The sequence below is a fragment of the Lacerta agilis genome, chromosome 2, assembly GCF_009819535.1.
Source record: "Lacerta agilis isolate rLacAgi1 chromosome 2, rLacAgi1.pri, whole genome shotgun sequence".
In the NCBI taxonomy this organism is placed as follows: Eukaryota; Metazoa; Chordata; class Lepidosauria; order Squamata; family Lacertidae; genus Lacerta; species Lacerta agilis.
Window position 1 is genome coordinate 117,320,244 of NC_046313.1, and position 14,713 is coordinate 117,334,956.

Genomic DNA, 14,713 nt, shown 5'->3' on the forward strand with positions numbered 1-14,713 from the left:
AGTTTGGTGTTCCAACATCTGGCACTCTGCTTCAAACCATACAGGGACTTCTTAAGTTTACAGACCATCCCTTTCTGAACTTGCACTCCATCTGGTGGAAGTAAGTACAATTCTTCGTCTAGAATCCCATACAAAAATGCTGTATTCACGTCATGGTGGGAAACGTGAAGTTTCTCCTCTGCAGCAATTTTGAGCATGAGTCTTATACTCTCATATTTGACTGTGGGGGAATAGGTTTCATTATAATCTTGACCTGGTACTTGGGAAAAACCCCTGGCAACCAACCTGGCTTTATGCCGCACAATCTTTCCATTTTGATCGGTCTTCGCCTTAAAAACCCATTTACTCCCAACCAGTCGCATCCCTGGAACTACTGGAACCAGTTCCCAAGTTTGATTCCTATCCAAAGAGTTAAGCTCATCATCTATGGCCTTAAGCCATGGCTCAGCATTCTCAGGGGAGAGTTCTTTTACCTCCTGAAAACTCGAAGGTTCCCATACCTTCTTTGAGCTACCAACTACAGCAGTAGCTGTGCTGGCAAACTCCTCATCAAACCTTTTAGGCTGTTTGCCCTTCGTGGCTCTTTCTGATCGGCGCATCAGACGCAAGTCTTCAACCTTCACCTTCTCCTTCTCCTTCTTAGGAGAAACACTGCCAGTGGTGAACAGTGGTTCTTCCAATTCAGCATCAGACTCATCTGATGGTCTAATCGAGGCTTTGGCACTCTGGTAATCTGCTGTATCGCTGTCACTATCAGCAGCACCAGCACCTCCCACTGAATCGGAATCTGAAACCTGATCATCATTCTCAGTTTCCTCTGCTTTCTCAGTGTCAGGATGACTCTGAAAAATCCCCACATTGTCCCCCCACTTGGCACAATACTCCACACTCCTGGTGAATCGCACTGTTTTTGTGTCGGGCATGTAAACTCGGTATGCACCTTTCTCATACCCTACAAATATCCCATGTACACCACGCTTTCCGAGCTTGCTGCTCTGTGGAGTATGTACCCACATATCAGAACCAAAGATTCTCATGTGCTTGACAAAAGGCTTCTTGCCAAACATCCTTTCATAAGGGGTACATCCTATGGGTGTAGACAGCCTCCTGTTGTAGGAATAAACAAAATGTGCTAGAGACTCTGCCCAATACGCTTCTGAAAGATTTGCATCATGCAACTGAGTCTTCATACCCTGTAGCAACGTCTGGTTTGCTCTTTCGCAAATTCCATTTTCCCATGGGGATCGTGGACAAGCGAGATCATGTTGGATTCCCTTCTCAGTCAGAAAAGCTTCAAACTGCTGAGAAGTGAATTCCCCTCCTCTGTCAGTAAAAAGACATTGTATTTGCTTTCCATGGGCATTTCTCAACCAAGCATAGAATTCCTTGAACTTGGAAAATGCATCTGACTTTTGTTTGAGCAAGTACACATGAATGAATCTAGAGTAAGAATCAATCAAAACCATAAAGTACTTTGCTCCACCAAGAGAGGGCGCTAGTGGACCAACTAGGTCTGCATGGACAATCTGGTAGGGTTTTGAAGCCTGCCTACCAGATACCTTGCCCTTAGGAGCCACCCTCACTTTGTGCTCTGCACACGATTTGCACTTCATGTAGAATTTACAGGGCTTAATGGTTAGACCCTCAACTACTTCTGGCATTTTGGTCAGCGTCTGCCAGGACATGTGACCAAATCTCCTGTGGTGAGTGTGTATACAATCTGCATGGAGAACTTTGTTAGCACTCGCCACACAACAAGAATCATCATTCTGCACATTGTCAACATCATAAGCAATTTGAAATAAATTGTTCATATAGTCAGCACGCAAGAGTTCCTCATCGTCCTTGCTGATGACGCAGAGGCCCTTCCTAAAGAGAACGTCGAAATTCTTCTCTGTGAGCTGGGGAACACTCAGTAGGTTCTCAGCTGAGTCAGGAACATACAGTACATTGGTGATAGTTGACTGCAAACTCCGGAGTTCCACCTGGCCTCCAGCAATCCGGATCGAAGATCCATCGGCCTGATGTATCTTGCCATCCTGTGGCTTGCAGGAAACAAACAGTTGCCGATCTTTGCAGATGTGGCGTGTCGCTGCAGAATCCACAACAAATCTGCCTTCAGTCTTTGCAGTATCTGTTCGTGCAACAAAAACCTTGTTTTGCACATTCTTTGACCTTCAGGTCCCCGTCTTCTTGCCATCTGCAGACTTTCGCTTTTGCTTGCCCTTTGCCTTGGGACAAAATCGTTGGACATGGCCTTGAATTCCACAGTTCCAGCATCTCACAGCTGATAAGGCCTTAGCGCCCCCTGGTGGCTGCAACGCTGTACCAGACGACGTGGCTGCTTGCTCCCCCTCAAGTGGGCAATCAGGAGCTGCTGCGTTGCGTCGATCAAATTCATTCTGCAGGACTGCAGTTACTTTGGCTGCAGTTAGCTCTTGTGCAGGAAGGGTTGCCAACTGGCTGGCTATCGCACTGTAGCTTTGATCCAAAGAGTCCAAAATCAATACAGAAAATAAATCTTCTGGCACATTGAACCCTCTGTGCACCACTTCCTGTCTCAGTCTTAATAACTCCAAGATATGGGCTTTCACATCACCCCCTGGGTCAAGCTTTTTAGTGTGCAGCTTTCTGAAGTAGAGAAGCACAGACCCCGCCTCCTTCCTCATATGGGTGGTCCTTAAGGCTTCCCACATCTCTCGAGCAGACACTTTGCCATTTATTGTTATTAGCTCCTCCGGAGATAGTGATAAGACAATCAACCCCATTGCCTTCGAGTCAGCTGATGACCATGCAGCAGTTACAGGAGTAGGGGCTGTGTCTTTCACAGTGTGCCATACTGCATGCCGTCTTAATTGAGCTTCACAATAGACTGCCCAAGTCTGGTAATTCTGTCCGTTTAATTGTGGACAGTGGTTTTCCCCCATCGCTCTATCTATTCCTGCTTTCACTGCACACTTCAGCCAGCTAGAGGCTATTTTACAGCTTCACTATCTCAGCAGATTTACGACCTGCCTTCCTCCGGCCTTAATTACGCTTGGCACAGACATCAAAGTCTTCTAGCCGCCGACCGGGATTCATGCTTGTTTCGCTCCTCCACATACCTCTGTTTCAGTGCTGTGAATCTGGGCCCGATAACCCAGTTGTCCAGGGAAACGGGAACAACGGGCATGCTCCCTGCTGGCCCAAACACCCCCGGCCGAACTGCCGGTCGAACTTCAAAGCCCTGGAACAGCAGCAGAAACCAGAGACCTAGCTTCAGAAAGCCAGGCACTCTTTCTATCCATTTAGCAGCAGAAGATGCACCACAGAGGCTGGCATGAGCATTATAGTTAAGCATTTATTAGGCGAACATGAGGACAAAAGAAAGCATGCGTGCAGTCACCTCCATGTTCGGAAAACGAAAGAGAAAGTACAGACTGAGGAACGGAAGTTCCCAGCAGCACACTGGAACACTATACAGACATGTGATAAGCTCCCATCCTCAGTCTGTTGTTAAGGTGGAATGGGAATTACAACACAAATGCCATCCTTAGGCTTTTCAGAAGGAAAGGCGCTGGCTTCCTCCCGATGGCCCTAAGAGTCTTCCAGACAAAATCTCTAGCCCAACTCTTGTATGGCTCTCAAATTAACCCTTCTGCTAATTTCAAGATCCTCGAAATCGTACAATCAAAATTCTTAAGATCCTTATTTGGTACCCCAAAGAGTACACCTAATTCAGTGTTAAGGCAAGAGGCAGGACTCCCCAGAGTGGAATTAAAGGTATGGGAACAAGCAATATCCCTCTGGCTGAAAATCCATTACAACCCAAAGGGATTGTTACCTCACTTCCTGGCCACAGTCCCCTATCCCCCCTGGCTTATGCAAATAACTAATAAGATCAAACAAATTGGCCTAAACCCAGAATATCTTCTTAACGGAACTTTAAATAAGGCAAAAATTACTATTACTCAGAGACTTCATGATATCGAATTACAACAAGAAACTGCCTTACTCCCGGAGAAGTATAGATGTTTAAAATCTTGGCCTAACTTTGCAGCGGCCCCTTATCTAACTAATATCACTACTGAAGCCTATAGATGGGCCTTCTCTAGAGCCCGTTTCGAGACAATGCCTTCAGCAGTGCTGTATGGCAAATTTACGAAGGTCCCAATGCATGTGCGTCTCTGCCCCTGCGTGTCTAACAAGGTAGAATCCGTTACTCACATCCTTTTATTTTGTGAATTCTATAGTGAAGAACCAGGGGAGGGGCAGGGAGGGAAGTCACAGGATTCAGAGAATCCTATGTTATGGATTTGATATTGTTTTTGTGTATGTTTTTCTTTTTTTGTTTTTGTTAATTGCTTTTACTTTTGTTACTCTTGTAGAAAATTGAATAAAAATATTATAAAAAATAAAGAAAAACTTTTATCTAAAATGCACAACTGCTAAAGGAAGACATGGAGGAGAATTACTCAACAAATACCTCCGTGATGATGATGATGATGATGATGGCATTAAGATTGTGTCAAAGGTATCCTTTTTTTTAAGAGATGCATTTGATTAGACACCAATGGAATGTGAGGCATTCTGATAGATAAAGCAATGGTCCATATGTTATTAATCCAAGCCTCTATTGTTTGTGAACAGAGAGCAAATTAATTCTTTAGATTGAAGCCTAGAATATGGGGTCAAATATTGTTATATTAAGGCAAATGCTGGATGAGGGCGGATAGATTGTTGAGTGATTTTAGCGGTCAGATAAAAAACTTTCCCCCAGAAGGTGTGGACCACGGTACACTCCCACCAAACGTGAAAATAGGAATCCGAGACCGTCTGCATGCAAAGCAACTACTCTACCACTGAGCTGCACTCCCCCACCCCATAACTTTCTCCATCAGCTCCCTCTTTTTACAAATGGTTTTGTTGTTGTTGTTCAGTCGTGTGCGACTCCTTGTGACCCCATGGACCAGAGCATGCCAGGCACACCTATCTTTCACTGCCTCCCGCAGCATCTCATCCTCTGTCGTCCCCTTCTCCTTGTGCCCTCCATCTTTCCCAACATCAGGGTCTTTCCCAGGGAGTCTTCTCTTCTCATGAGGTGGCCAAAGTACTGGAGCCTCAACTTCAGGATCTGTCCTTCTAGTGAGCACTCAGGTCCAATTTCCTTGAGATTGGATATGTTTGATCTTTTTGCAGTCCATGGGACTCTCAAGAGTCTCCTCCAGCACCATAATTCAAAAGCATCAATTCTTCGGTGATCATTCTTCTTGATGGTCCAGCTCTCACTTCCGTACTTTACTACTGGGAAAACCATAGCTTTAACTATACGGACCTTTGTCGGCAAGGTGATGTCTCTGTTTTTTAAGATGCTGTCTAGGTTTGGCATTGCTTTCCTCCCAAGAAGCAGGCGCCTCTTAATTTCGTGACTGCTGTCCCCATATTAAAAGACGCCTGCTTCTTGGGAGGAAAGCAATGTAATGACAAGGGACCAGCCTTTAGGGTTGTCTTAAGTTCCTGCTCTAAACCCCTTCCCGGGAAGAGGCTTTTCAGAAATTGGGGGGTGGGGGGGTCGTCTTTTGCTACCGCTGCCAGGAATTGAACCCATGAATTAATCACTAAATAAATGGGAATAGTGTACAGAGTTTGCTGGCTGGGAATTTCTGTTTGCAGGGAGGGGGAGGGGGATTTCCTCCCTCTCCCCCTCCCTCTGGGTCAATGAGCTCCGCTTCCTAGAGAGGCAGGAAATTTGTTTTTTGGGGGGTGGGGGTGGGGAAGACTATTTGGAGGGGAGGGAGCTCCACCCCCATTCCCGGAAGAGAAGCGGACTTGGAGAAGAGGAGAAAGAGGTGCCGCATATTGGGGGGTTATTTGGAGTTGGGGGTGGGAGAAGGATTTGCTTTCCCTCTTCCTGAATCTACAAACAGGGCGGCTGGGAAAGGAGGCGGGAGGATTGGAGGGGGGGAGGGAAAGCAGGGAGGGGCTCCGTCCTTTAACTGTGGGAATCAGTGGGGAGGGGGGGCTGGATGCAGGCCATGCTTTTGCAAAGTGGGGTCCTCCTCCCCCAGGAGGGCTTGCATTTGAAGCGCAGAGATCAAGCGAGGCTCCCATGGTGGGGGGAGAGGAGGGGGGGCGAAGACACTTCAGACAAACAACAAAAGGGTGCCCCCCAGTGCAACTTAACTACAAAGGGATTTGCAGCCCCACCCTGTGCATGTTGACTCAGAAGTCAGTCCTTCTCAGAGTGGCAGCCCCATTTCACCTAGTGATGCTCCTCTCTGCTTAACAGCTTCCATCTCCCTTCTCACTCCTGCCCCCCCCCAGGCTCTGCCTCCTGCATCAGGGCAGGGCTGAACTCCTCCAGGACCCTGATCTACCCCCCCTCCGAAATCTGCTGCTGAAGCCCCTGCCTCAATGGGGCGGAGATCGGGAGGGCAAGCAGGGGAGAGGAAGTGGAAGCAGCTGGAGAACAGAGTCATGTCTGGATTGGGAGAGAGGGAGGAGATTTCGAGTTGGGTGGGGGGTGAGAGATGGACAATGTCAAGGGAAATCGGCCTCCGGAGCTTCCTGATGTGAGAAGGAAGGGGGAGCCCCCCCCCAGCTCCTCTTTCAGAAATCCTAGTCTGGCAGCTTGAGGTTGTTTTGTTGGGTTTCCCAAATTGTGTGGTGCAGTTGGGGAGGTATTTGTGTCCCAATACTGGAGGGAAGAGGCTCTTTTCAGATTTCCTGAAGCATGAAAAAGCACCTCATCAGTTTCCCTCCTACTTGGTAAGGGAAATGGGCCCATGGATGACAGGAATTAAATCTAATCAAGGTCTTAAAGGTAAAGGGACCCCTGACCATTAGGTCCAGTCGTGTCTGACTCTGGGGTTGCAGCGCTCATTTCATGTTACTGGCCGAGGGAGCTGGCGTACAGCTTCCGGGTCATGTGGCCAGCATGTCAAAGCCGCTTCTGGCAAACCAGAGCAGTGCACGGAAATGCCATTTACCTTCCTGCCGGAGTGGTACCTATTTATCTACTTGCACTTGATGTGCTTTCGAACTGCTAGGTGGGCAAGAGCTGGGACCGAGCAATGGGAGCTCACCCCGTTGCGGGGATTCAAACCATCAACCTTCTGATCAGCAAACCCTAGGCTCTGCGGTTTAACCCACAGTGCCACCCGCGTCCTTAGGTGAGGTAGACAGTGTTGGCGCATTTAAACTGAGTAACTGCGCAACAAAAGTCATTCTGAGGAGACTGCAAAGTATAATCAGGAGTTGTTTTAATTAAAGAAAAATAACAGAAGTTACATTAACTACAAGAACATTACAGAAACATGACCCATCCTGTGACCCACCACCCAGGGTACTGAGAGGTACGCAGACCTCCTTATATACTGTATCCAATTGCTGATACGCCTTAAATCAGTACAAACTTAACATCACCTGCTGTACTGCCCCACAGCTGCAAAACTAGGTCAGTTCATTTCCTTCTTTCTTTTAAAGAGATACACATTTCTGTGGAACGGTAATGACCCTTAAACTGTAACCACTCAACAGACAGGAGATAAAAGTTAAGATCTCCGAAAGCCTTTACCCATCTTCACTGGACCATTTTGACCTCAAAACCTTCACCCATATTGCCTTGCTCACACTGAAGCTCTGAGTTAATGTCTGGCCAAATCTTTTCCCACACTTCATATTTAAAAGCTCCACACCGCATATGACTATCAGTGAAAGTCTTCCCACACTCCATACATTTAAATGGTTTCTCCTGTGTGAGTTCGCAGATGTGAAGTAAGTTGACTATGCCACCTAAACCACTTTCTGCACTCCATACATTTGAAGGGCTTCTCACCTGTGTGAATTGTTTGGTGTCTCCTAAGGTGTTCCTTCCGACTGAACGACTTTCCACATTCCATACATTCAAATGGCTTCTCCCCTGTATGAGTCATTTGGTGTAGTCTAAGCTTACCACTTACACTGAAGCTTTTTCCACATTCCATACATTTAAATGGTTTCTTTTAGTGGCTTTGCTGGTGTATTCGAAGGCTTCCACTTTGACTGAAGCTCTTTCCACACTCTATACATTTAAATGGCTTCTCCCCTGTGTGAGTTCGCTGATGTTTACTGAAGCTTCCACTCTGACTGAAGCTCTTTCCACACTCCATACATTTGAATGGCTTCTCACCTGTGTGAATTCTTTGATGTTTCCTAAGGTATTGTTTCTGGCTGTATAACTTTCCACATTCCATTTATTGAAATGGTTTCTCCCCTGTGTGAGTTCGTAGATGTTTTTCAAGGCTTCCACCTTCGCTGAAGCTCTTTCCACACTCCATGCATTTAAATGGTTTCTCTCCTGTGTGAGTTAGCTGATGTATTTTAAGCATATCATTACGACTGTAGCTCTTTCCACACTCCATACAATGAAATGGCTTCTCCCCTGAGTGAGTTCTCTGGTGTGAACGAAGGTTTGTCTTATGGCTGAAACACTTTCCACACTCCATGCATTTAAAGGGTTTCTCCCCTGTGTGAGTTCGTTGGTGAGAAGTAAGGTCTGACTTCATCCTGAACCACTTCCCACATTCCACACATTCCACACATTCCAGCGGTTTCTCCCCTGTGTGAGTTAGCTGATGTTTTCTAAGCGTATCATTACGACTGAAGCTCTTTCCACACTCCATACATTTAAATGGTTTTTCTCCTGTGTGAATTCGAAGATGAATTCTAAATGTTCCACAGTCACTGAAGCTCTTTCCACACTCCATACATTTAAATGGTTTCTCCCCTGTGTGAGTTCTTTGATGACTTAGAAGGGTTCCTTTCCGAATAAAGCTCTTTCCACATTCCAAACATTGAAATGGTTTCTCCCCTGTGTGAGTTCTTTGATGTCTTAGAAGGGTTACTTTCTGACCAAAGCTCTTTCCACACTCCATACATTGAAATGGCTTCTCCCCTGTGTGAGTTCGCTGGTGTGTTGTAAGGTGTTGTTTCCACCTGAACGACTTTCCACATTTCATACACTGAAATGGTTTCTCCTCTGTGTGAGTTTGCTTGTGAGAAGTAAACTCTGTGTTCTGGATGAAGCACTTTCCGCACTCCATGCATTTAAATGGTTCCTTCAATAAATTTCCAGGTGACTTCTTGGAATTCTGACTATTGTTTCCATCACCTGCTGGGGAGGAAAGAAAATCCTGTTAGGCTTCCAAGGAAAAGGATTAAGTAACATAACGATCATCTAGTGAAAATAGCATCTCTTATTTCAATATCCCTTACATTCTCCTTTTTCCTTTTTATGTTCCAATTTTTTAGGATTGCAGCTATGATAATGTCAAATTATGGTAATGCCAGGTGTTACAACTTAGGCAGCAAATGAAAATTTTCCTATTTTCCCTGGCCTTTGCCTAATTAAACCATTTCTGTCTCTTTAAATTATGTGTGTGGGTACTGTTTTGGTTAGGATGTTATGTATTTTTCTTTTTTATATTGTAAACAGCACAGTGATGCTTAGATGAAGGGTGGTATATGACCATCTAGTCCAAACTTCTGCAATGCAGCAATCTTGACTCCAGCCTCCAATCTCTGCTTAAAAGCCTCCAAGGAAGGAGAGTCCACCACCTTCAGAGGGTTTGGGTTTTGGAATTGGATTTGATATCCCACTTTATCACTACCCTAAAGAGTCTCAAAGTGGCTAACAATCTCCTTTCCCTTCCTCCCCCACAACAAACCCTCTGTGAGGTGAGTGAGGCTGAGAGACTTCAGAGAAGTGTGACTAGCCCAAGGTCACCCAGCAGCTGCATGTGAAGGAGCGGTGACATAAACCCAGTTCACCGGATTACGAGTCTACCGCTCTTAACCACTACAGTGGTGCCCCGCTAGACGAAAATAATTCGTTCTGCGAGTGTCTTCGTAGAGCGACTTTTTCATCTAGCGAAGCACCAATGCAAAACCGCTACTTTTCGCTTTAAAAAAAAATCCGTCTTGCGAGGCAGCCCCATTGACATTTTCGTCTTGCGGGGCAGCCTTCCGCTAGCGAATGCCGTTCGTCTAGTGAGTTTTTCGTCTAGCGAGGCATTCGTCTAGCGGGGCACCACTGTATCTGTCTGTTTCACTATCAAACAACTTTTACCATCAGAAAATTCTTCCTGATGTTTAGTTGGATTCACATTTCTTGTAATTTGAATCCATTTGTTCAGGTCCTATCCTCCAGATGAAGAAAACAAGCTTGCTCCATCTTTATGTGACAGCACTTTAGATATCTGAACATAGATACCTAAAGATGGCACATCTCTTTTCAGTCTCCTTTTATCCAGGCTAAGCATACCCAGCTTCCTCAGCCATTCCTCATAAGGCTTGGTTTCCAGACCCTTGATCATGTTAAGCTTGTGGTCTACTAAGGCCCTGAGAAGGTACTACTGGCAAGCCAGGTGTCCTCCATCTTAGATATGTGCAGCTGGTTCTTCTGGCCTCATTGTAGAACCTGACATTTCCCCCCACTGAAATTCATTTAAGCCCAGTACTCCAATCTGTTTTGGTAATATTGAATCTCACACATTGAATGAGCATCCCCTCAATTCCTTCATCTACGGTGTCGAACAACAACGGAGTCCGGAATTTTATTATTATTATTTACCTCTCTGGTATGCCTAAACTCATTCGGAACTTTTGTCTGCATGATCTTATCCTTGTTACTGCTGGCTACTGGTTCATAAAAGGGACGCGGTTGGTGCCGTGGGTTAAACCACAGAGTCTAGGGCTTGCCGATCAGTATATCAGCAGTTCGAATCCCCACGACGGGGTGAGCTCCCATTGCTCGGTCCTTGCTCCTGCCAACCTAGAAGTTCAAAAGCACAAAGTCCAAGTAGATAAATAGGTACCGCTCCGGCGGGAAGGTAAACGGTATTTCTGTGCGCTGCTCTGGTTCGCCAGAAGCAGCTTAGTCATGCTGGCCCCATGACCCGGTAGCTGTACGCTGGCTCCCATGGCCAGTAAAGCGAGATGAGTGCCGCAAACCCAGAGTCGTCCGTAACTGAACTTAACGGTCAGGGTTCCCTTTACCTTTACCGGTTTATACTCTTCCTTTATGATTTCCCCTTTCATCCATTTCTCTTTTTTATGATTTTATTTTGACAAAGTAATAATCATAAATAAATAAGAATAAAAATGTGCACCCCACCACCAAGACTATCCAATCTCCCAAAATTTCAACACACTCTTGCGATGGTTTGACTCCTATCCATTTTAACAGTACAAATTCTACAAACACCTTCCATATGTCCTCAAAATCATTTCTTTTGAATTTTCCTTTCTTACCTTAATGGCACATGTTAATTTCTCATTAATGGCTATTTCCCACACCTCTGGAAACATCCATCCAAGTAAAATGGGAACCTTCACAAAGCAGTGTCACCCACCCCTAACTCAAACAGCTGCTCCAGAAGGATACCGAGGTAGATGGAATCGAAAGCCGCTGAGAGGTCAAGGAGAATTAGTAGGGACAAATTTCTGCTGTCTCTCTCCCCCAACAGAGGTCATCATACAGGGCAACCAAAGCAGTTTCTGTGCCAAATCCAATTAAAATGGATCTGGAAAATCAGCTTCCTCCAAGACCACCTGGAACCTTGCCCAAGAAGGGGAGATTAGCTACTAGCCAGGACTCCTGCAGTGGAAATAGCACCTAAAATTCAAAAGCCTGGGCGGTGGTTTTCCTCTTTACCATCCATTTAGTGATTGCATATTATCTGCATGCCCCTGGACTCGAGTAGCCAGGAGGGCACGCAGGCTTCGTCCCTACCTGGGGGTCAGTCTCACAACTTGCCCCCGTGGGACGCATCATAACACATCTATGTCCCCATCTCCACTCCCCTGGAACTCACCAGATGTCTCTGAGGGCCCGGGGGGGGAAAGTCCAGAGGTTTTGGGGAGGGGTGCAGGAGGCAGTCTGATAAGGTCAACTGTCCATCTTCCTCCTTCCATCCTTGCTAGGTTTGCAGGTTCAGCCGGTTTCGTCCTTCCTGAGGAGCTCAGAAGATGCAGGTTCCTGGGAGGGAGGAAGAAGGAAAGGGAGCCTCAGAGGCCCTGCATGGATTCTCCTGCCCAAAACATTCTGCTGCCCCTAAAGAAGCCCAAATGGGGTACCCCCTTCCCAACATGAGCCCCATTTTTAAAGGTTTTTTGTGATACCAATTCAATCTGTCCTCTCTCTGCCTTATGAGTAAATCTGCACAGGTCTGCTCTGCATATTGCTCCTCTTCTGACACCCAGAAACATGCACCAGGTGAGAGACTTTGGAGAAGACTGCTCCCCTCCCTCCCTCCAGCCAGGGCTTTTTTGAATTTTGTGCTTGGGGGGGGAGAGGTCATTCACCCCTCCAGCTCGCATCCATTTTCTCCTTCTCCACCCACAACCCCCTGGAATTCAGCACACCACTCCCAGCCTTGGATAGTGATGATGATATCTAGGATTGCTGATGCAGCCTCTTTTAAACTATTTTGCAGAGCTCAAAGTTTAAACAAGCTGTGGCGTCCTGTGAGGGAGGGAGAAGCAAAGGCAGCCCCAGACCTCTGCAGAGATTTCCCTTAGTGGAAAAGAAGGGTGACTTCTGCCTGAACCCCAGCAGAGTTATGCCTTAAAGAGGATCTTCTTCACTCCACCATTAAAAAACACTCCTTTCCGAACTACCTTTTCTCTCTCTGGCACTGCAGTCTCCCTCCTTTGCCACCCCCTCCCATTTAGGGGAAGGGCATGCAACTCTTAAGAACATCACCAGAGTCCTGCTGGATCAGGTCAAATGGCTCACCTAGTCCAGCCTCCTGACCTCAGGGTGGCCAACCAGATTTAGGTGGGAAGCTTCTTTGCATGCATAAAATTCCCAGGATCAATCCCCAGCCAGGTAGGGCTGAGAGGAACTCCATGTCTGTGAAACCACAAAAAACATTGCTGCCATGTTGCACCCATGACTATTATTGACCAAAAGGAAAGACTCCAAGCAGCTTTTCCTCAAAGCATTCTTTATTGAGCAAATGCAGGGGTGCTTTATACTCTTCACAGACACTTGACGTCATCGCTAAGCCCAGCCTTCTTGCAGTATTCCCTCAGCGAATCAGAATTGGGCAAAGCCCAGTTTGGTCCTGAAATGCAGGAGTTCATCCTAGCCACACAACCGGGGGGCGGGGGATGCAATCAATGGTGTTCATACATATGCACAGTGCCCTCCACCCCATAAGCAGCAGTACATAGCATAATGTCCTATTTATTAGATCAGCCAACCATACACACAGCCATTGGCTTCTAATTAGAAATGTTTTACTGGCCGCTAGTGGGTGCCGCATAGCTATTATCTAACTATCTGTCAATTGACCTTTTGCTGCACCTGACCTATTTTAGCTTGGCCTTGGTGCTTTCCATATATGACACAAATAAAGTTACCCTGACCACCATTTCCTCATTTCTTGTGGTCGTGCCTTTTGCGGTCGGGACATTTCTCGGCAACCGTAGCTAGCAACTTCCTCTTGCACGTCTGTGGTGTGTTCCTTCCTTCTGCGAAGCTGCCTGCATTTTAACTATAATACTGTGCTTAAGTCTAAAATGAGGTTCTCACTCTAAGCCAGTGTCCATCTCTCACTCTAAGCCAGTGTCCGGCTCTCTTGTGTTCAGGACTAGGCTGGCCTGGTGCCTCAGCCAGTCTGTGTCAGCAATATTGACCCAGGTGGACCACTGGTCTAACTCGGTGTCATGCTGCATCCTACCTTGGGAGCCTCCAGTCCCATAGGGAGATGCAGTTTCCAAGTAGGAAGGGGGAGAAAGGGGGACCCCCCCTTTCCCTTGTTTTCGGATGTGACTTTAAGGAGACTGCTGGGCAGGAGGGAGAAGCCAAGGCAGCCTCTCTGGAGATTTCCCTGCCAGCACCGACGATGGAGCCCTTTCTCCCAAAGGCCACTTCTCTCTCTCTCTCTCCACCCCAGGAGTGCTAACTTGAAATATTGATCACATGATACAGTGCACAGACACCCACCCACCCACCCAAGCCCCCTTAAGTGTTTTACTGTTTGGGGGGTGGGGCAAACCGCTCACGGCCCCATGGACTTGGCTGCTATGCTCCACCCCACAGAACCATAGAATTGTGGAAATGGAAGGGATCTCGAGGGTCATCTAGTCCACCCCCCCCGTAATGCAGGGGTCGCAAGGAAAGCATCTGCCAAAGATGGGTGCCCACCCTCTTTCCCCACTTGGAGTCCCCCCCTTCTCAAGGGGTGCCCACTTCTGAGCCCCCCCCCAAAGAGCCCGCTCCCCCCCGGGGGTCGTCGGTGGGCGGGAGATGCTGGGACCTCAGAGGCCTTGGGTCCCATGGCTTCCCTTCCCTCCACCCACCCAGGGGATCCTCCCCGTCATCCCTCAGCCCCCCAACAGCCCCCTCTGTACCCCCCCCGTCGCCCCAGAGCCTCCCCTTCACCCAAAGGACCCACCGTCCCAGAGGCCTCCAAAGACAAGCGGAAGAGGAGACGAGAAGAGGTGGCGGGAAGGGTAGAGGGGCATTTCCCAGGCCGCTCTAGGCAGCTGGGCTCTCTCGCTCCCTTTAACCCTTACATGGCCTCGCCGCTCGAGGATTCCTGCTCAGGGAGAAAGTGGGCGAGGCAGGTCCGGGAGGGATCCGGATCCCGCCCTGAGATCCCGCGCTAGATTCAGGACATGAGTCGGCAACGCTCAGCTAGGCTCCCACGCTGGGAAAGGGGCATCCATAAGGGGCCAATTCCCT

At 47.5% G+C, this 14,713-nt stretch overlaps 1 pseudogene; it reads right to left on the minus strand.

Annotated features, from left to right (window-relative positions):
- Nucleotides 1–7,431: 7,431 nt before the first annotated feature.
- On the minus strand, nucleotides 7,432–14,447 carry LOC117042218 (annotated as a pseudogene).
- Between the last annotated feature and the right edge of the window lie 266 nt (nucleotides 14,448–14,713).